Source organism: Podarcis melisellensis (genome assembly GCF_964234715.1).
Source record: "Podarcis melisellensis genome assembly, chromosome: 14".
NCBI classification, from domain to species: Eukaryota; Metazoa; Chordata; class Lepidosauria; order Squamata; family Lacertidae; genus Podarcis; species Podarcis melisellensis.
Genome location: NC_138546.1, coordinates 27,750,724 through 27,773,815, shown reverse-complemented (window position 1 = coordinate 27,773,815; position 23,092 = coordinate 27,750,724). Strand labels below are relative to the sequence as shown.

The following is a 23,092-nucleotide window of genomic DNA, read 5'->3' as shown; positions in this document are numbered from 1 at the left end:
TCCACCTGTCAAATATGTCCAAAGTAAGCTCTGTTTATGTTGTTTAACTGAAACAAAACAAAAAGCAAACTAAAAGTTGAATTTGCAAGTTTTTAACAGCCTCACCTCAGTGTGCTGTAAATCCCTTGTGGCTATGAATCCATCAAGTATTCAGAGTTCATTGGCAAGAGAAAGAACCACTCTGCAGGCTTCTCAGACGTCCTTCAGAAACTGCAGAGAGAGAAATACACAGCTGAACAAAGGGAAGGAGAAGAAGTGAATTAAAAAACAGATGTAGATAGGTGTCTTGACGAGGAAATCCCTACTTGCAAATATTTGCTCAAGTAATGCCAGAGTGAAATTGTGCTGGATGTACCAGCGGCCAGATGACCAAAATGAGGATTTTTCAAATGCAAAAGCTAATCAGCATTTCCTATCACATTCAGGTTAAATATTTAAAAAGTGGGGGTGTAAGGAATGAGGAATAAAGCTAGAATAAGGAAGATCAGGAAAGACATTTAGGGCTCTCTCCAAATTGGGGGGAGGCTGTTGGAGGATATTCTGCAACATGTCATTAATGTAATAATACTGCATTAGTGATGGGTTTATACTGGACTGTCCACACATCATTCTGTTTTATTAGATGTTTTGCCATGCTTTCCCAGTGCTTTTACATTACTGCTGTCTAAAGGGACACTTGCGGGCTGCTGCCCAACAAAAGCAGAACAAAAAATAAACCAGAACATTTTGTGGTATAAGAAGTTAAAAGATTTCAGCAAGAAATTATGGGACATGCAGCAAATGGAAATGAAGCAGTATGTCTGCCTCAGAACGTTTGCAGGCACAAACAGTGTTGAAATTGAAATACAGTAGTGTAGGAACTTCCCAGTACCATCACAAGCACAAATCATCATGAATGCATACTGAAAGAGACATCTGGAAGAGCCCTATATAGACTGAAGAGTGACTTTAAGGTTCAGGTTGAAAGAAGCAATGGTGAGCCACATTCCAAGTTGTTTATTTATTTCAAACCTTTTAAACCAACTTTCCACACAGAACTAGGATATATTAGTTATTGTAGAATGGAGAAGGGGGACTATACGCATAAAGAAAAGAACTGACTGTTTGAAGATTTTTGCAGCCCATCCAAGGACTACAGGATTGCATAGAGGAGTTCCCAGTCCCCACATTCTGTTCTCATTTCAATCCCTTAAGAGATGGGTTAGACTAGACCACATGGCTCTCTCTGAAAATCAAACAGTAACTTTCTAGCCTCCTAGACCTTTGGCTAATTAAATAATAAATGGCCTTTTAAACTGCGGGGCAGTATTGGTTTTGTTTGTTACTATGTTATGCATTTTCGTTTTTTATATTGTAAACTGCTCTGTAATCCTCAGATGAAGGAGGGTATATAAAGTTAATAGATAATGTGTATTTCTCCTAATATTTGTATGCAATTTTCCCTAATATGCACAGGGTTGCAAAACCATTTTGCCCAGCACATAACACATTTTTGTATGTTGTCTTCACTAATATATACGTTCATATGAACACTTTACCCCCAGTCTATGCATTTTTGTACTTGGCTAGAGAACTGCACTGCAAAATTTGGAGATGTGTGAATTTCAGAAGACGGCTGCATTTTGGTACGTGTGTTGTTTCAGAAGGCACAGATTAGGCGATTTGTCTTTAAATGTGAACTGAGTCAAATTTCTCCCTTGTCCCATCATATGTCAGGGCTGCTCTCTTGCACGTTCCAACAATAACTCAACTGTACAACAATATCTGGTTAGTCTTTTCCCTTGTGCAATATTCCACCAAAACAACCCATACACTGCTAAGTGACTTTAACTTAGAGCTCAACCACACCTCTGTTTGTCCCGTGCCTGGACATCACAGATCCGAGCAGTTTTGTCTTTGCCCTACTGCCTTCCCTTGGAAAACCTGCTCTTTGGCAATAAATCAGAACAAATGGCAATCCTTAGAAAACCTATATGCTGTTTGCTCCGATTCAGTGCTAAACCATCGGTTTTCCTGGGGGGAAGCAGAGGAGCAAACAAAGTATGGACAAGCCCTTAGTTTCACTGGGTTGTATCCAATGTAGTACAGTATACTAAGAAATTTGGAAGCTAAAGAACAGGGAATACACATGATAAATAAATATTTAAATAAATATTTAAAAGTAGTTACTTGTTTTAAAGCCACAGGTAGGCAAGAAAAGCAAGTGAATTAAAACCCAACTTTTGGCTGCTGATCCACAGCAGTCCCTGCGTTCAGATGCTTGCATGATTCAGTAGGAGATGCATATTTCTACTTATCCCAAAAATGTCAAAGGATACTGGGGGAATATGTAAGTCTGGAGGGTGTGCGAGTAGACACTGCATTAAAGAAGTACAAATTAATATTTTTCTTCCCTGACTTTTAATGCTAATGAATTCATTCAACTCTTCAAGAGGAACTCCCAAGATTGTAATTTAAATCAGATCAAGATTTCTGGACATTAAGCACTAAATTCCCAAAGACATTTTATGAAAATGGATCAGGAATGTGAGATTCTTTCGGATGGAGTGAGAGACATAATCCTCCTCCTTGCTCAATTTCAAAGAAATTGCTGCTGGAGAAACAGAGTACAGGTGCACCGAGTTGTCCGTGGAGGAAAGAATACATTAAAACCAAACTTAAGCTCAAAGACTAATGACCAAGAAAACCACAGAGTTGTGCAAGAGAGTCTTAAATACTCATCCTCTCTCAAGGTTTCTGTATATGAGATAATGAACCGCCGAATCACAGCATAGCTTACTGCTCACTAATGACCTCTTTCCTCAACCAGAGGCTGGGAGGGTTTCCTACAGCAACCCAGGGCTGTCTTTGAACTTTCACTTTAACCCCATTTACTCAAAACAACATTATTGTGAACTGGCTCTCTTCAAAAGGGAGACAAGCTGGATTCTGTTATTATGAGACTCCTAAGATGAGTGAGTCGTGATTAGAAGCATCAAAACCAATCAAAACAAACAAGTGGGAGCACACATATTTTGCACGTATATTGTTTGATCAGAATTTTTTATACGAGCGCTAAATAGGGGAAAATTTATTTTTTTAAAAAAAATGAACGTGCTGAGAAAACCAGAAGTGCTTGACGCTGGAAAAATTTTTCTGCAGGGGTAGCATGGGAAAGGAGATGGAAGCAGACCGTCCCAAATGACACTCATGGAAAAGCACACAGAAGTCAGTCCAGGAACTATTTCAAGACCAGTTCAGAAGAGGGACAACTTTTTCTTCGGGTTTGTTGCGGATTGAAATTTGTCACAATTCAGCAGGCTTTCCCATGGAAAGCAGAGCAACAACAACAAAAACCAGCTTTCTCAGACCCATGATAACAGAGCGATACAAAATACTAGAAATCACAGGACAAAACGAAAGTGTGGATGGGCCAACGTGGGCATTTTTGCACCTACTTTTAAGTCTGTGGGATAAGTTATAATACTATTTAAATGGTGGACCACATTCCCTCCTGTGCAACCTTCTACAGGCTATCAGCAGGTGGGACCAGCAACAGACGTGGGCTTAGCAATTAATGCTAATTTTACCTTTTACAGTAGGGTTGTTTACACTCTCTCTCTCTCTCTCTCTCTCTCTCTCTCTCTCTCACACACACACACACACACACACACACACACACACCCCTAGGCAAGCAGGAAGCATTATCAGAGTTCAAGGACACATTCCAGCCAAGCACAAGCACTCAAGGAGGGTGCAAAGCAGGGCTGATGAGGGGCATGGCATGGAGAGCAGGTGGTGTGGCCAGAGAGGTATGGCCTAGGGAGAGTCCTGAGGGCCTGTCAGAGTCCAGGTTCCCAGCTTGATAAAACAGTAAGCGTAGGTAATTAAAAAGGAGGATTTGTTGCAAAAACAAACAGATAGCTCCGGACAGCTCTAACAAAGCCTCCGGTATCATTGCTCAAGATGACCCTTCTGAAGATTCCTTCCAGTGCCTACAGAATATATTCATTGAACCAACGTCCCTTGCATCTCATTTTGCTTCCTATCTAGAAGCCCTCCCATTCACTGACTCCTTGGACTTATTGGATTAGCTCCAGCCTCTTCCTTTTCTGACGAACTGTCTCCTTGTCTATTCACACCTATTTGAGCTTGCGGTGAGCTTTGGCTGTGTTCTAGCCTGCTCTGAGCTACTGTCCTATCAGCCCGCCCGTCAAGGTCAGGAAGAGCCAAATTCTGCAGCTGCCGGCTCTCCCCTGCCTAACATCAAAGCCTCCCTGTTCCTGGCTGCTTTCTGCATTTGGCTGCAAACCTTCGCTTGGAGCTGGCTCATTCCTGACAGGGCTAGACACAGAGTCCTGGAGGGCTTGAGGGTCCCTATACCTGATTAGGCAAGCCACTGATGAAAGTTCCGGTGTTGAACTGGTTCCAGTTGTTACCTCTGGATCACACTGAAGCTTTTGAATTTTGACATTCATTGTCAACACCTTATGGCGGTCTCCCCTTTCCAAGAACCAGCCTTTAATTTTCATAAGCTACTCCAGGGATGCAATGACAAATAGAAACACAACCGGATCCGACACCTATTGCAATTTAATTTTGGATAATTTCACTCATCTTTCATCTCCGGTAACGTCTAACTCATTTATTATCCATTGTTTCTCCCAAAGGCGGGGCTTCTTTCCAGGAAATTATTAGCAAAAGCACCTAGTTTTCCAGTAACAGGGCAGGGTGACAACAATCCATCAGAAAAATTGGTGGGCAAGTTCCTTTGAATTAATATGTCAAAAACATCAAGAAGCAGTCAGACTGACCTAAACCATTCCCAGTGAATGCTGAACTCTGAGCCTTTGTTTTGCAGCTGGATCACTGAGATCATCCAGAGGAGTGCTGTTACTGTACTTGTACCCCATGTTACAGAGGACCTCCTGGCTTTCACTAGAAGATGGGCATTTAGTGCTGCAGAGATTCAGCAGGCATCCTCCCTTGTTATTTCTGCTATCGGATGCTGCAGGCTGCTTAAGTAATCTTACTATATTTATAGTATTGAAATATAGATTTTTGTATGTTGTTAGATTTTGGGTGTACTAGGCCATTATGAAATTGTTACTATGTCATTGCTCTGTTATGTTATCATGTAATTGTTTTGTAGTGTTTGTTTGAAATGCATTCTTGTTTCTTTGTTTTAAGCCGCTTTGAGAGTGTGTGTGGAAAGGGTAAAGGGACCCCTGACCATTAGGTCCAGTCGTGGCTGACTCTGGGGTTGCGGCGCTCATCTTGCTTTATTGGCTGAGGGAGCCGGTGTACAGCTTCCAGGTCATGTGGCCAGCATGGCTAAGCAGCTTCTGGCAAACCAGAGCAGCGCACGGAAATGCCGTTTACCTTCCCGCCGGAGCGGTACCTATTTATCTACTTGCACTGTGACGTGCTTTCGAACTGCTAGGTTGGCAGGAGCAGGGACCGAGCAATGGAAGCTCACCCCATCGCAGGGATTCGAACCGCCGACCTTCTGATCGGCAAGTCCTAGGCTCGGTGGTTTAACCCACAGCGCCACCTGCATCCCTTGTGTGTGGAAAAGTGGCATACAAATAAAATGAATGAGTGAATTCTTGCTAGCTCCTGACTTTTGGGTGTCTCTTGGAGACCTTTTCATAAGGACAGGACAATTCACTTGTTTAGTTTTTATTCTTTGGATCAGACACTCAGTTTGAATCATTTCTTACCATTTCTATGAGGCCATAGCTCTGTGGTGGAGCACATGTTGTGCATGCAGAAGATCCCAAGTTTGACCTCCAGCGGCATCTCCAGGTAGGGCTAGGAGAGACCCCCGCCTAAAACCCTGGAGAGCCACTGCCAGTCAGTGTAGACAATACTGAACTAGAGGGAACAATGCTCTGACTCAGCATAAGGCAGCTTCATGTGTTCCTATGCAGTCTGATATTTTATTGTATACACTCTGCTCTGCACCACTGTGTTCTATTGTATGAACTGGTGGTATATAACCTGGCATCCCTAATGTGATGTTCATAGATACCCCTGTGCCCTCTGGTGCCTGTCAAGGGCTCCTGCCCTTCCTATTTATTTAGGTTGAGGGTTATGGTTTTGTGCCTGTGGTTATTTTGTTGAGGGGATGCCTGTTTTCAGGGCGTGTTGCCTGTTTATTTTGTTTTTTAAAAAAATCTGTGCTGCTTTGTGGGTATGTAAAAGTGTTTTGCTTATTTTCTGTAGGAGTGGGGAGTGTCTTAGAAATGTCCAGTTTTCTTCTGTGAAATGGGAAAGTGCCCAGGGGGAAATAACCCATACAATTTTCCAAAATACATCCAATATTCTGCTGAATGTGAATTATATTAATCAAATATGTTCCCATTTCCCTCACAAGGAGTTCTAACCTTAAAAATAAACCAGAGCAGTTAGCAGCAAGTCAGCTGGCACAAAAATCAGCCTGGTCCAATCTAAAACAAGACAGGTTGCCACCCTACTGGTTTTATTATTTCTGGATTTATGATCTCAGTGCTTCCGTTGGCGCTGCGTTTTCAAACTGCCAGCAGACCTTCTCCCCCAAGGCAGTACATTTTAATCCCCCATATGCCCCCCCGCCAGCTCCCCAAAGCACCTCCCTGCCTGGCAAAACCTTGGCATAAAACCATCTTTACAACTGCCCTGCAGATATCTTTCAAAAGCAAACAGCCGCACAGCATGGGATTCATTCCAGGTGACTTCCAATTCCCGGTGGGTGTGTTCAGATTTAATTACGGTGGTCCGTGGAGGGTTCAGGAGCCGTCTGTAGGCTCAGAGTGACAACTCTTAGCATCTGCTAGGCCTCCTGGGACACCATCTGTGTTGTGCAGAAAGAGGGTCAAGAACTTATAAATACGACTGATTCTTCCCCTTGACTTGACAACGTTTTTGCCCATATTTTTTAGGAAACGGTTTATAAGTGGCAAGGGCATTCCTGGATCCATAGAATGGCACAAATTTAGATTTTTAAAAATTGTATAAACTAACCTATGCATACAGGTATGAATTTACGACCTCTCAGAGGGAAAGTCACTCTGTAAGGAAAATAAAAGCAAACAATTAAGAAATAGGGGGGAAGAGGGAGATGGACAGGGCCCTGTTGCAAAACACATCAAGACTGTTGGATCAGACACTAACATTAGCCCTGCTAGGTGGAATATCAGCAGATCTCAGTAGCAAGAAGGTCTCCAGACTTATTAGCCTTCAAAACAAGGTAGAACTTGATTTGACTTCCTCGAATGCCATTCCTATACTGCCATTACAGGTGCAAGTGGGGTGGTTATTCCTTCCCACCACCACCAAACTCCAAGTTTCATTTCTCCCCTAAGAGATTCCCTGCACACCCAATAGCTGCAGGTGTGGACTGCGCTTTCCCCTTGACATGCTACTTTCCTACACAAAGGGAATCTTCCCTTCCATGGGTGTTCCAATTGCCTGATGGCGGGCAGCTTAATGTGTGAACCAGCTCCATTTAAAAGTTGTCTTAAGGAACATTCATTCTGCAATACGAACACTCGGTGCTAAAAACCATTGTTCAATGCAGGTGTAGACTACAACTCCCATCATCCCTGCCTACTGGGCCATGCAGGTTCTGCTTTGGTGCCTCTCACTGGCATCTGGGTTGGCCACTGTGAGAACAGGATGCTGGACTAAATGGCCCCCTTTGATCCGATCCATCAGAATCTTCTTATGTTCTTATGCTGGCTGGGACTGATGGGAGTTGTAACACCACGACATTAGAGAGCATCATATTGACTGCCCCTGGTTTACTTTGGCATCACAGCATGGCCCTGATAGCTGAATGGTGTGGACTGCCCAGATGACAGAACCACTTTATGGAAAACTTTGACCAGGGGGACAGTAGGAAATATGATTGATCAGGGAGGCAGTGTGCAAGATCTTCTAAATAAGACTGCAATTCTACAGAGGCTTAAAGGGACTCCTGACCATTAGGTCCAGTCATGACCGACTCTGGGGTTGCGGCGCTCATCTCGCTTTATTGGCCAAGGGAGCCAGCTTCCGGGTCATGTGGCCAGCATGACTAAGCCGCTTCTGGCGAACCAGAGCAGTGAACGGAAACGCCGTTTACCTTCCCGCTGGAGCGGTACCTATTTATCTATTTGCACTTTGAGGTGCTTTCGAACTGCTAGGTTGGCAGGAGCAGGGACCGAGCAACGGGAGCTCACCCCATCGCGGGGATTCGAACCACCGACCTTCTGATCGGCAAGTCCTAGGCTCGGTGGTTTAACCCACAGCGCCACCCGTGTCCCCTACAGAGGCTTATCTAGTTGTGAAAACCATCTTCACTTCCATGCAAACATTCATGGGGCAGACAGAACAAGATTTTAAAAATTAATATCGTTCTCAGCCCTCCCTCTTCTGTCTGGGCTTTGGAGAAATTCCTCTCTGCTGCACTGCCTTAGAAAAGGGTCGTTCCTTCTGCCAAGCTGAAAAAGCAACCAGGGTCATATGCCAAGCCTGTGCTTTATCATCCGCCCAGCTCTCGTCCATAAAACACACTAAAGACTAACTGTCCTCCTTCAAGAGAAAGAAACATTCGTTACAAAAGGGAAAGGGAAAGAAGCAACCTCTGGGCACTTTCCCTTCAGTTCGCCTCTCACATCAATAATGGCCCTAAGAAGGAAAATGGAAATGAAACTGTGAAGAGATGCAGCTTGGATTTTCTCTAGGTTTCTGTTGGTTTGGGTGCAGGAGGATTGCTTTGAAAAAAGTCAAGGGCCAGAAAGCACAGCAGGATGCTCCGGGTTTGTGCATGTGTGTGTTTGTGTATGTGTGCAGTTGTGTATGTGTACGTACACACACACATATTAACTTTTGATCATGTTCCCAAACCATAAAGCAGCCTCCTCCAGCCTGATGTATTTATTTCATTTACGGCATTTCTATACCATGTAGTCATTCACATTTCTAAGTGGTGTTCATAGAAACAAACCATACAAACTATATAACAATAAAACAAATTACCGTGAAACCAAACACTACCTTGAAGTGCCTACCACTTACCTCCAGGTGTTTTCGACTACAAACTCCCATCATCCTTGACCACTAGCCATGCTGGCTGGAGCTGATGGGAGATGGAGTCAAACAACAGCTGGAGGGTGCCACGTTAGCTATAACTACTCGGGGGGGGGGGGAGATTGATTCTGGAATGGATGGACTTTTAGTCTGACCCAGAAAAATAAAAATACATTTTTCCATCTCTTTCTATATCACTGGGTGGGGGGACCTGTGGCTCTCTAGATGCCCATGGTCCAGTGGCCAGGGATGATGGCAGAAAAGGCTGGAAAGTCACAGGTTGCCCACCTCTGTTCCACACATTCCAAAAGGATATCTGGAAGGATCTGACAGGCTGTTGGCTTGGATAATCAGCACGCAATAGTTGTATTTACAAGAAGATTTATTGCATACAGTCATTAACCTCAGAGCCGCACACACTAGCGATCATCCATCAAGATGAAGTTGAGGCATCTCAGCTCAAATTGCGCCTCCAACAGGAAATCATCATCATCATCATTATCATTATCATTATTATTTATTACTTATACCTCGCCCATCTGGCTGGGTTTCCCCAGCCACTCTGGGTGGCTTCCAACAGAATATTAAAATACAATAGTCTATTAAACATCAAAAGTTTCCCTAAACAGGGCTGCCTTCAGATGTCTTCTAAAAGTCTGGTAGTTGTTTTTCTCTTTGACATCTGCTGGGAGGGCGTTCCACAAGGCGGGTGCCACTACTGAGAAGGCCCCCTGCCTGGTTCCCTGTAACTTGGCTTCTCACACCGAGGGAACCACTAGAAGGCCCTCAGCGCTGGAACTCAGTGTCCGGGTACAATGATGGGGATGGAGACGCTCCTTCAGGTATACTGGACTGAGGCCAGTTAGGGCTTTAAAGGTCAGCACCAACACTCTGAATTGTGCTCGGAAATGTACTGGGAGCCAGTGTAGGTCTTTCAAGACCGATGTTATGTGGTCTCAGTGGCCACTCCCAGTCACCAGTGTAGGTGCCAAATTCTGGATTAATTGTAGTTTCCAGGCCACCTTCAAAGGTAGCCACATAGAGCGCATTACAGTAGTCCAAGGAAACACAAAAACCACCCTCTTCTTCTTTGATTGATGCCTTTCCTTGACCTTTCTTCTGTGAGCCTTGGGACTCTTGGGGTCGCATCCCGCCTCTTCCTTTGATGAAGAATTCCCCCTTCCCTGTGAGGTGACTAATGGCTGCTCCTCAGAGAACTAGCCTCTGTCCAGCCCACTCTCGCTGTACTGATAATGTGCAGTCTCTCCTCCTCCTGAGAAGGGGGGGGGTGTAGCCCACTGCCTTTGGCTGGCTGAGAAAGAGGCAAGTGTCTTTCTTCCTCTTCTGACTGACTATCCCTCCACTCAGACTGCTCATCTTAACTGTCGGAAGTCATATCCATGACAATATCAGAGTCATCCCAACAAGGAAATGGCGTGTCCCCGTTTTTTAGAATGTTTTTGCATCACTCCTCTTGAATTATACAAAGCATCTTGCAACTGGGAAGTGGCAGACTTTGTGCTTTCTTTTTCTCTTTTTCTTTTTTTGACTTTGTGCTTTCTTAGAATACTGAGGTCCACCAACTGGAGGCATGTGCGAAAGACTTGCACTTCACATGAAAGGACTTGGTGCTTTTGAGCAGTTTCTGTGCAGAGAGATCTTGTTTTGAATGTGAGTACTGAGCTGAGCTCTTAGTGCTTCCTCACACAAAAATCCATTCCTGTTTACCTCAAGCCTTCTTCATTTCAGCAGGCTCCAAACATGAAAGTTCTCTGCAATGATTCAGAGAAATCTGAATGCAATATTCCCCCCAAACTGTTTCCTGTGGGGATGGAGGGTGGAAAGCACAAGTAAATAAGCTGGGGGCAAATTGGCTTTCTCAATTATGCCAGTCAGAAGCAAACTGATCATTAGTCCATTTCAGATTTGCCAACTTTGCCCTGAGGCACACTTGAAAAATACTCTCTGGGTGCTACAAATGTACTGTAGCTATATAAGAGCACAGGTGGTTCAAAGAAGATAGGCTCAAAAGGACAGAAACTGAAGACTGCCTCAACAGAAACCCAGTAAGTAGCTAGATTGCTTTCCATAGGTCTCCAAGTGATTGTGACTTGTAACCTGAAGATGGTCTTTTTTCACTTCCAGTATTAATAAGGCTGAATGATGAAGTTATTTTGTGAACTGAAGTTGATTGGTTGGTTGAATTCCTGCTGCAATTCCCCAATCAGAAAAAGTTACAACATTGGGGGCTTTTTAGTTTAGAGAAAAGGTGAATAATAGATGCATGGCATAGAGAAAGTGTACAGAGTTTTTTCTCTTTCTCTCATAACATTAGAACTCAAAGGCAACTGATGAAGCTGGATGTTGGAAGATTCTGGACAGAACAAAAAATATAATCATAGAATTGTAGAGTTGGAAGCGATTGCAAGGGTCATCTAGTCCAACCCCCTGCAATGCAGGAATCTCAGCTAAAGCAGCCATGGCAGATGACCATCCAACCTCTGCTTAAAAACCTTCAATGAAGGAGCAATCCACAACCTCCAAGGGAAACTGTACCAGCATGAGTTTGACCAAACTGCGGGAGGCAGTGGAAGACAGGAGTGCCTGGCGTGCTCTGGTCCATGGGGTCACGAAGAGTCAGACACGGCTAAACAACAACAATAGTAGCTTGGACAGTGATGGGGGAAAGCCCCAGAAAGCTTCCATTTGCAAAGCAACTGCAAAAGACCCAGAGCCCAATGTTGGTACAGAATCTAGCATCTTAGATTTTATTTTTAATGTTACCTCTGGCTGCAAAGACAGACTGCTAAGTGTGCCTGCTTTGGAATACCTGGCAGAGCTTGGAGAGGCATTGATTTCAATGGCTCTACCCCGAGCAGGGCTAACACTGGAAACCAGCCATTGTTAGCCCAAGCGGCTGGATAAAACTGCTCTTCCTTCTGCCATCCTGAGGCTGCGAAGCCAGTGCCCTGTTGCCCATTTACCTCTCAACTTTGCATGATGAATCTCTCCCCTGCTTTCCAAGAAGCGAAGTCAAGCAGAAAGCAGGGTAATCAGTGACAGATGGAAAATTGGAGATCAAGTGGTAGGTAAAGAGGAGCAAAATACCTTTGCCTTGCAGTTTAAATAGATGTTTTGGGTAGCTCCCCCCCCCCCCGTTAATACCATGAAGAGGGCGCAAATTCAGTGTCACGGAACAGCACAGTTAATTAGACACACACACTTTCAAAATGCAGCTTTTTTTGTTCGTAAGTAAAGCAATTAATTCAGGGAGTAGGGGAAAGAGAATAGCATTTGTAATTATGCTATTGATCTTATACCCTTTCCTACTTCACTATGAAAACATTCTTCACACGTGATAAAGAAGAATCATCATTAATGTCTCTTACAACGCTTCAGGGTTTTGTGTGTCGAACAGTTTTCCCATTCTGCTTCCTTCTCAATCCCCTCTTCCTCCCTAAGCCCTCACTGAGAACTTTCAGAAACCAAAAAAGTATTGTGAACTTTAGGAATTTCAGAGCTCAGAGCTGAGGGGAGCTTGGGGGAAAGGTGTATTAGAACAGCCTGCTAATTAAAAGGAAGAGTTGCCTTATACATTTCTGCTGCACAAATGTATCCCGCCTAGAGATCTGAAACATATTTTTTTTCCACAGGGCTGTTAAGAAAAAAAATCAGAAGTGAAACAAACAGGGGAGGCAAATCCCAAATCTCTTGCCTCTTTCATCTGGCACCAGACAGAACTCACTCTTTTCAGGTTTCAAAGTCCGTTAAAACATCACCTTTTGAAAGGAGATACTCAATTAGCCTCAGATGTGATTTATGTAAGAGTTGCAAGAAAATGCCAGCAAATGTTCGTGTTCAAAGCACCCACAGCAGACTCTATGAAGTCCACTTCGTATCACTTATAATTAAAGTTTCCAAACTATGAAAAAAGATCCAACATCATAATTAGTAACCGTGCGCTTATTTCTCAATTTCTGCTACAACAGACATTTACTTTGATCTGCATAAGTTGACTGATCATTAATGACATCTAATGTTAATTAATGACAGCGCACGTGGTAAAAGGGTCCATAGAGAATGAGCTAATTGCGCTTCATTTTTTAAAAGCATTTGTAATTTAGGAATTATTTCAGTAACTATTATTTAGGAAGACAACTGCAGCAGCCAAAGGTCTTCAAGAATCACTCTCGGCAATGCGATCCGCAGTTCGTTTCTTTTTCTTATTCAGCGGGGAGGTATACAGAATCAGATGTAATTTATGGGGAATATCTTTTGAGACAAAAGTATCCTCTCTGGCAGGGTAGAAAGAAATTGGGATTCATTAGCCAAGCATTGCATAAGGCAACTCTTCAGCTTAAGATATCTTCCTTTAATGAAAGGAATGCTTTTCAGATTTGTTTTTCAGATTTGAGTTTTACATGAATGGTCATCCACTCAAAAGCTCCACATTTTTTATACATCTCACATGGGTTGAGACTGTATCTTGTCCTTTAATGCGAAGCGAGGTCCAAGGTGTCATGTTGTTAGCTCTCTTGAGTGGTGACCTGCACATTGCCCAAAAGAGGAAGTATCGGAAAATGTGCATTCTCCACAAAAATGGCGCTGCCATCTGAAGGGGTACAGACAACAGTCTCCAATGTAGAGTTCAGATATGCAGGTCACTTCAGTGAATAGCTTGAGCTCTTTGGACCACCCCTGTACTTACCCAATTGTCTCAGGGTTTTCCCCAGGCCTTCACATCACTATGGCTGGAGCTGATAGGAGTTTTAGTTCAGCAACAGGCCACATGTTCCTCATCCCTGCATTCTGACTTTAAACGCCAAACCATTTTACTCCCTGTTCCTCAAGCTTGCTTTACTTCATCCACAAGGTGATGAAGACTTCTGCAGAACCCTGAAGCCTGCTCACTATTTTCTGACATATTTGTTGGCCTACTGTGGATTTTGGAATGCCCTCCTCTTAGGCCAACTTTGTGCGATGTGCTACTTCCAGTGTGTGCACATTAAAAAATATGCAACCAGCCAATTATAATCCCAGGCTAAGCCAAGCACCAGTTGGAACAGGATGAGGAGGGGGACATGTCGGAAGCTAACAACAGTTTTAAACCTTAATAAAAGAAAAGGCACAATATCATAACTGTCAGAGCAATTTTCCACATCAGTAACCTAATACTCAAATAGCTGCATATTTTTGCATGCAAACTCCCCCCTGCTGCATACCTGTTCTGCTCGGAAGCACCTATTCCAAGACACATTAAAAAAAATGTTTGGCTTACAAATGTTTGGCCAATTTGGTGAAAGCTGGAATTAAATAGATGCTACTATAGGGAACGAAGAAACACACATGCACACACTGATTGGCTCAAATTCTGGTTTCATTTTCTGTAAACATCTGGGCTGTAACTCATTGCCAGTTTTACCGCCACCTTAACATTAATGCCGCCTCCAACTCAACATCATAAAGATGGAGTTATTAACTTTAATTTGCTCAGGCTGTATTTCTCTTTTGCACAAGGGGATAAATCTCAGGCGTCCATTACCAGGCAGTGTTAAAAAACCAGAAGATAATATTTTCACACCATAAGCACTTCCAAGAGGATGTAAGTGCTCATTTTTGCCTTTCGATGCAATTTGGACAGTATACAAGTCTATAAACCAGCCTTTCCACAACCTAGAGACCTCCAGGTGGTTTTCAAAAAGTATACTGAAAGCTAATAATCAATGTATTGATAATCAATGGCAACTCCTGCACATACACAAAAACACACCACCATCCTAATCGTTGTATCTTCATTTGAATCCCAAAGCATACATGTTGGTAAATAAATATCACATCAGAAGATTCATTAACAAGCAAATTAATACGTGAATAAAGTCCTCCTATGGAAATCTCAGAGCTCTGTCAGTGTTTGAGAGCACGCTCCCTGATTAGGGTTATTTTGGGAATTTTCAACTGTGACTGTCATTTCACTGTTGTCTGTTGCCTCTCACAGCCACCTGTGAGGCAAGTTTCAAGTCAGGGAAATGGGGGGAGGAAAGGGGGGGCATAGGCAATTTGTCTGAGGCAATATTGCAAGTCTGTAGCAGAGGCTGTCACAGAAGTAGAGACATCTCAGATCAAATGTTTTACTTCTATGAACACTCTGTGGAACTTTCCCATATTCCATGTTGGTTTGTTGTTGTTGTTGTTATTTACAGTAACTTGTCAGTGTCTTTTTACACAAAAGCCTCCAAGCAATTTGCAACACGTCTAAAACCATGAACATTGATTATATAGGTACAGACACATTCATACAAAAGCACACACCATTGGTAAATATATACAGAACAACCCCTACCCCATAACAGTCACAGGAAATCATACAACAGCAAAGTCATACCATCAACAGATGTCAGTGAAGGTGCCAGGTGGGCCTCGTGGCAGAGACCATTCTACGGATAGGAAGCCACAACTGAAAAGGCCTCCTTTTCCTGGCCACCACCTCTCCCTCTTTGAACTTCCCTCAAAGAAAGGTCCTGAGGAATGTTTACTCTGTAGCTGCAACATAGATTGTGGCTTTGCAAAAAGTATTAAATCACTACTACCCACAAAGAGATTTCCTACCACCCAGACACAGCGGCAAACCTACAAGTCAGAGTCTGAATGTGTGTGCCTTGTTGTTGTTGTTTAGTCGTTTAGTCGTGTCCGACTCTTCGTGACCCCCTGGACCAGAGCACGCCAGGCACTCTTGTCTTCCACTGCCTCCCGCAGTTTGGTCAAACTCATGCTGGTAGCTTCGAGAACACTGTCCAACCATCTCGTCCTCTGTCTTCCCTTTCTCCTTGTGCCCTCCATCTTTCCCAACATCAGGGTCTTTTCCAGGGAGTCTTCTCTTCTCATGAGGTGGCCAAAGTATTGGAGCCTCAGCTTCAGGATCTGTCCTTCCAGTGAGCACTCAGGGCTGATTTCCTTAAGCATAGATAGGTTTGATCTTCTTGCAGTCCATGGGACTCTCAAGAGTCTCCTCCAGCACCATAATTCAGAAGCATCAATTCTTCGGTGTGTGCCTACATGCAGACAAATGAGAATTGTTCCTCACTTCCACACATGGGTATCTGGATGGGTAAGGACATGAGAACCTCAGAGCCCTGCCGGATGAGACTGAAAGGCCCATCTAGCCAACATCCTGATCTCACAGTGGCCAACCAGATGTCCCAATCGGAAACCCTCAAGGTGAACCTGAGCACAACAGCACTCTCTCCTCCTGCAGTTTCCAGCAATTGGTATTCAGAAGGATTACTGCCTCTGGCCATGGAAGCAGAGCATAGTATTCATGGCTAGTATCCATTGATGGCCTTCTCCTCCACGAACTTTTCCAATCCTCTTTTGAAAGCCAGCCAAGTTGGTAGCAATCACTGCTTCCTGCGGGAGGCAGCGGCATTGTTTAACTATGTGCTGCATGGAGAAATGTTTTCTTTTATCTGTTCTGAAGCTTCCAACGCTATGTTTCATTTCAGGTCGTTTAGCTATCCCTTAAGAGCCATTGTCAGGACTCGTTCTTGTCTTTCTCCTCCCACTGGGAAGCCTTCCCCAGCTTATTTCCCCCTTGCGATTACAATCGCTACTTGAGCATTTAAAGGGGAACCAGGGGCAGAGTTCTACAAGCGTACTGGCGCTACCGGGAGTCGTAGTGCTTAAGGCACTGTGGGAGGAACGCCCCCCCTTTTCTTCTGCCTGCCACTTGTTTCTCTGTGCAACAGATTGCCTTTCCACTGTACAAGAGTGCATGTTCAAGCTTGTACACATCAGTTGCGCTGATGAAGGAACAGACAGCAGGGAATTTGGTAAAACCGTTAAATTCATGTTGCCTGCGAGACCAAGCAGAGCCAAATGCCGCATCTCCCCCTTGCTCCAGGAGAGGGGAAATGCAGCAATACCACCACAGCCTCTCGCGAGCTGCTCCATTAACGCCGCTCCTTTCAAACGGGTCGTCATCTCAAGCAAAACCTTTCCCACATGTGTAAAACTTTGCGGAGTTTAATCATAATAATAATAATAATTTTTTATTTATATCCCGCCCTCCCCAGTCGAAGCCGGGCTCAGGGCGGCTAACAACAATAAAATAATACAACATTCTAAAATCATTTCATTATAAAATTAATTCAAATCAAATTGATGGCAACCATTGGGCTAGAGTTCTGTGAAGGTTGCCAAAGAAGGGAGTCAGGCTGTGGCCTGGCCAAAGGCTTGGTGGAACAGCTCTGTCTTGCAGGCCCTGCAGAAAGATGTGAAGTCCCTAGTCTCTTGTGGCAGAGCGTTCCACCAGATCGGAGCCACAGCCGAAAAAGCCCTGGCTCTGGTTGAGGCCAGCCTAACCTCTCTGTGGCCTGGGACCTCCAAGATGTTTTTGTTTGAAGATTGTAAGTTCCTCTGTGGGACATACCAGGAGAGGCAGTCCCATAGGTACGAGGGTCCCAGGCCATATAGGGCTTTAAAGGTTGAAACCAGCACCTTAAACCTGTTCCTGTAGTCCACCGGGAGCCAGTGCAGCTGGTATAGCACGGGATGAAAGGACAACGCAGCCACCGAAGGGCCAGGGAAAACCGACACAACCCTCCTTAGCTTTAGGTGGCCAACAGGTCTTCTGATGGGTCTTGTGTGTCTTACATGCCAAACTCATATGCAGAGAATAAGTGGGTGAGGTTTTGCCATCACCGCATCTCCTGGAAAGCTTCCCTGCTGAATTTCTGTGGTCAGTGGTGCAAACTGGGACCATTTCTGTGCATCCATGTGATGTGGGGAGGAACGACCCCCCCGTTCCAGAAACCCAACATACAGCTTTGCAGCATCTAATTTCATTCAAGAGGAGCTGGGTACGAAGAGTGCCGCTGCATTTATTAAAGTGATTAATAATTATGTTTAGGGACAGCTCCACTTTCCGTTGCCGTCAGCGGCTGTAGTGCAGAAATCTTAATTTCGCCAAAAATCCATACATTAAAGTAATGTGCACTGCACACTCCACGCTTGGCTCCCCTGGAAGACACAGGCGTACCTGCACTATTCCAATTCTCCAACGCACCAAAGTCTGGATGATGTCACCTCCACAAAGTGTAAATTGGCCAGAATACGTCTTATTCAATCAAGGGTTTAACCCAGAAGCTAGCGACATCCTTTTCCATAGCAAAGATTAAAACAATCTGCCTAAGCAAAGCAGACCCTCCTTCTTCACACGGCCCTCCATCAGTATGAGGTGGGTTCACACTGAAGAATCCATTTGTGATTTACAGAACATCTTCTAAGCCACCACTTTTAGAGCAGCTTCCTCAGCTTGAGGACCATGTTCCCATCTGGGGAACCTTCTGAAGGTCAAATGCAAATTTTACCTTTCTCCAGTAGGCTAGTTTCTGCTCACGTTCCTCCCTATCCTCTACCCAGGCAGCCAGGAGGCCCAATCAGAGTTCAAGGACATGGTCCTGCCAGGCAAAAACCCTCGAGGTGGGTGTGGAGCAAGGCTGGTTAGCATAGGAGCCAACTCCTAGGGGCCCAAACCCCTTAAGCTCCCACCCATAACATATTTTAGGGAGTCAGGCCCCCAAAAAGTTGATGGACAATACCATTCAAATGGTGTGTGTGCTCCACATCTTGTGATTGATTATGCAAGGCAGTGATTACCTGCCCTCCCCCCCCCCATATTTTATTAAAATGGGCAATCCTGCTGGTGAGGGGCATGGGCTGAGACACGTGTGCTTAGGGAGAATCCCAAGTAGAGATGGGGAAGAAGATAATTCAATTCAGTTTCCATTTAAAGGCAAACCTCCCTAATTTGCACTTTCTGAAACAATACTTGAAATTGAACCACAGATATCCTTCAGAATCCATGCTTCTCTTCACTTTGCAGTGCAGTTCTCCAGCTGCATAATGTAACAAAATTGCCCGTGCTGGGGTAAAGTGTGCATAGAAATACATGTTTTGCCAGCCTTCAAAAATGTATCATATGCAAAGGAAAGTTGCTTTGCAAAAAAATGCATGTATTAGGCAAAATTGCATTAAAATGTGTCTATTAGGGAGAAAATTTCACAACAATGCCAGCGAATTTTCATGAGGTGGAAATGCAGAGGACGGAACTTAAGAATGGATAAAAATGAGAAACTGAGAGATACCAGAATTGACAGATTCATCCCTCCATAGTCCCAAGGAGCCAGATAGAGAGGGCTGGAGGGCCAGATTCACTCCCACCCACCTCCACCAGCCCTGAGGTTTCCAACCCCACTATAAAAAACTAGTTTGAATAATAACAGCAACATTTCTGAGGCGAGTGGATTGCACACATCACACAAACACAGTGACTAGCTCCCACAATAACAATATTCAGCGTGACTCAGGATCTTGCTAAGATAAATAAAGCTGATTAGCTCCAAGACAAAAACTGCCCTCCTGATGATGCCCCAATAATGAACGCCTGAGCCTTGCTGATGTTCCAGCACTCAGCCCGTCAGCAACTCAAAAGATAACTATGTTTATACCATCCAGCAGGGTGGATGACGAAAAGAAAAGTGTTGATATAGTTGTCTCTCTGACAACCCCTTGACATGCCTTTGCTGGCAGTTTTAATCAACTCCCAGCTGAGCCTGAGAAATTGGAGGGAGCAATAGTGACCTTTTAGATGAATTTATAGCTGGAGCAAACAGAAGCCTGAGATAGCAGGGATTTCCCTCCCCTCCTTCAATAGATGTTGGGTGTTTAGAGAGAAGAAGGCCTTTGAGTGCTCTGGGTGCAGTCGGCCCACCCGTGAGGCAAACTGAGGCAATCGCCTCAGGCGGCAGAATCCACAGGGGCAGCAGATTCTGATTCAAACTTTCTTCCTTGCTTGTTCCCGATGTAAATCTTCACTCACCCCTTCTTTCCTGGCAGGAGGGGGGAGCCATTTTGGGGTGTGCCTCGGGTGCTCGGATATACTGGGCCGGCCCTGGCTTTGGGCACTTCTTGGAAATCCTAATGATGCCTCTCTAAGGTACGATCAGGGTGACAATCCCTCGCCTTGCAAATGAAGATCCAAAAGGCTGAGGGAATTGCAAATGACCTGATGTATCATTTATTTCAAGAATGCATTTATTTATTTATTTATTTATTTATTTATTTATTTATTTATTTATTTATTTATTTATAGCATTTATAAAGTGCTTAATCGTTTTTTTAAAAAATCCCTAAGTAGTGGTGCAACATAAGGTAGACTAATTAAAACAAAAATACAACACAAATTTCCTGGAAAACAGTAGTACAGACAGGGTGTGATCTTATGGGTATGGGAAAGTCTGGGTAAAAAGTGTGCATATAAATGTATGTGTTTCTGAAAATAGCACACAAAAAATCATTACATTAGGGAAATGGCTTTGCAAAAATGCATGTGTTAGGCAAAATTTCATAAAAACATGCAGCTATCAAGAGAAAATATCACTAAAATACCAACGAATTCTTATAAGGTCTTTTAAAAAAAATCACAAAGAGATATGCAAATGTGAAGAACTGAACTCAAGAGAAGAGGAGAGAAATTGAAATATTCACCCATCCCTCATTCTCACAGCTTAATTTTTGTAGTGACTGTGACTGGTGGTTTAGAATTGCTTATTGTTTTAGCTACTCCCGGTTTGTAATTGGGTTCGTTGTTTTAATGATTGGTGCCCCCCACTGAGAGCTCATTTGACACAGAGTAGGCTATAAATATATTAATAAACACTTAGATTATGATCAAGGACTTCCTCACTGCTGTGCTACATCACCTCACTTTAAAGGCACTAAGCAGCAAAAGCAAAGAGAGGGCAGGCGATTAAGACCTTGCCCCACAGAGCTTACAATCTATAAATTTATTCAGTAATGGGCCATTTACAAGCATGTTAAGATAGGACAGAAAAATTGAACAGAGCCGTTTTTAAAAACCCCAATGTGTACATTCTATCTGTATCTGACTTGATATTCAAATGTGCAACTCTCTTGAAATGCAAAAAATCCAGAGTACAGTGGTATCTTGGTTCTCAAGTTTAATCCGTTCCGGAAGTCCGTTGGACTCCTGAAACCGTTCAAAAACCAAGGTGTGGTTTCTGATTGGCTGCAGGAGCTTCCTGCACCCAATCAGAAGCCGCAGAAACTGCATTGGACATTTGGTTTCCGAAAAACATTCGCGAACTGGAACACTTCTGGGTTTGCAGTGTTCAGGAGCCAAGCCATTCAACTACCAAGGTACCACTGTACCACTCCGAAGAAAAGCCTCAAGTCTTGCTCAATCAAAGGCAACAGTTATGTGAGCAGTGCCTAACCCCTATCACACTCACAGACAGGGTCTGTTTCTTATGAAAAACCAATTTCAAGGAGCAAGTGACCTCCACATTATATTTACACATTATGAGGGTTTTTGGGGGCAGGGGAAGCCCTCAAGAGTACATGAAGAGCCGGCTTCCATTTAGAGACAAGAGCATCTATCTTTTCCAAAGGAAAAGATTTAGGATACATCTAATATGCCCTGAAGTATCATTGCAATGAATTAATTCTTATTGACAGCACTTGCTCCTCCAAGCTCCTCTCACGCTGTACAAGCGTCAACAAAGCACCAATGGCGTCAGCCCCAAACTTGCCCGCATGCTAGCAACAAATAGGCAGTGATCAGTGGGCAATGATCAATCAAGATAGCAATCAATAGCTCCTTAGAGTCAGAAATAAGTTATCCTAGTCAATACAAGCATAGTCTTGGATTGAATGTTTGAGAAGAATTCACCCACAGCCTACATCAACTGAAGCCCCCAAGATCCAAAGGGATTTTCTGCCCCCGCCCCCATCTAGGCCCTTCTGCAAACATCTCCATGACCTACTCTCATTCATTCATTTAATCCAGGCATAGGCAAACTCCGGCCCGCCAGATGTTTTGGAGCTACAATTCCCATCATACCTAGCTAACAGGACCAGTGGTCAGGGATGATGGGAATTGTAGTCTCAAAACATCAGGAGGGCCGGAGTTTGCCTATGCCTGATTTAATCTGTATACTGCCCTTCATCCATAGATCTCAGGGTGGTTCACATAAAAACACAGCACACATGGTCACCCTGACTACAAACAGTGACAGGCATCCAGATGTTTAGGGGCTGCATGTAGATTATCAGCGGTGAACGAGCATCAGGAAGAGCCCCCAATTTAAGAGGATGTTAGGGGGATAGTGCATGGTGCAAATAAAACGGTTAGCGTTAGTTGAATAAAATACCTTTCCGCACTCTGGCTCCAATAGGATTGGGCAGATTCATGGAGGATGAGGCTATCACCAGCTACTGGCGTCAATGGCTGTGTTCTGCCTTCCACAGTCGGAGGCAGGGATGTTTCTAAATACCAGTTGCTGAAACCACTGGAGAGGAGTGTTCTCTGGTGCTCAGGTCCTGCTTGTGGGTCTCCCATGGGTGTCTGGGTGGCCACTGAGAGGACAGGTTTCTGGTCAAGTTGGGCACCTATAGCCTGATCCAGCAGGCTCGTCTTATGTTCTCAAATACACTCCTCGAGTTGGAGGAGGAGGAGTTGGAGCATCTCTTGCACAACTGGCCCTGCCTCCTCAGAGCACTTTCCCCATCCTGTCTGGAGCCCTGAATTCTGTCTCTCTTTCTCTGTCTCTGTGCAGCCCACCGCAGAAGACATGATCCCCATTTCTCCGGCTGCCAATATTTATGAATGTGTAACGCCAAGTACAAGGACATTTTAGGGGTAGCCTATTTTTCCATGGAAATTTCATTTTCCCTCACTGTTTGGAATGAAGGCCATTATTACCAATTAACCTGCTGTGAACCCATATCACTGGCTGAATTGAACATAATTATTCATTCATAGTAATAGCTAAAGCAAATCCCGGCATCTCTGTTCACTTCAGCTTCCCCTTAGGGAAAGCTTTCAAAGAGGCCATGTCCTTGGTTAGGATTTTTATGCCCAAACCTTTCTTCCCTGCCCCCCCAAACCATTTTCCTATCAAGGGGTGAGTGACAGGCAGGGCAGGAGTCAACACCTTAAAATAGAACAGGATAAAGCAAAATTGGGCAACCTCCTATTTGC

General features: G+C 44.1%; 1 protein-coding gene across 7 annotated transcripts in view; it reads right to left on the bottom strand.

Moving 5' to 3' along the window:
- Window positions 1-23,092, bottom strand: part of MEGF11 (multiple EGF like domains 11) — a 338,635-nt gene that overhangs the window by 257,975 nt on the left and 57,568 nt on the right. For all 7 annotated transcript variants that reach the window (XM_081888442.1, XM_081888441.1, XM_081888440.1 and 4 more), the window contains exon 2: window positions 106-210. The gene's annotated coding sequence lies outside the window, so the exon portion shown is untranslated. The remainder of the gene's footprint in view (window positions 1-105; window positions 211-23,092) is intronic.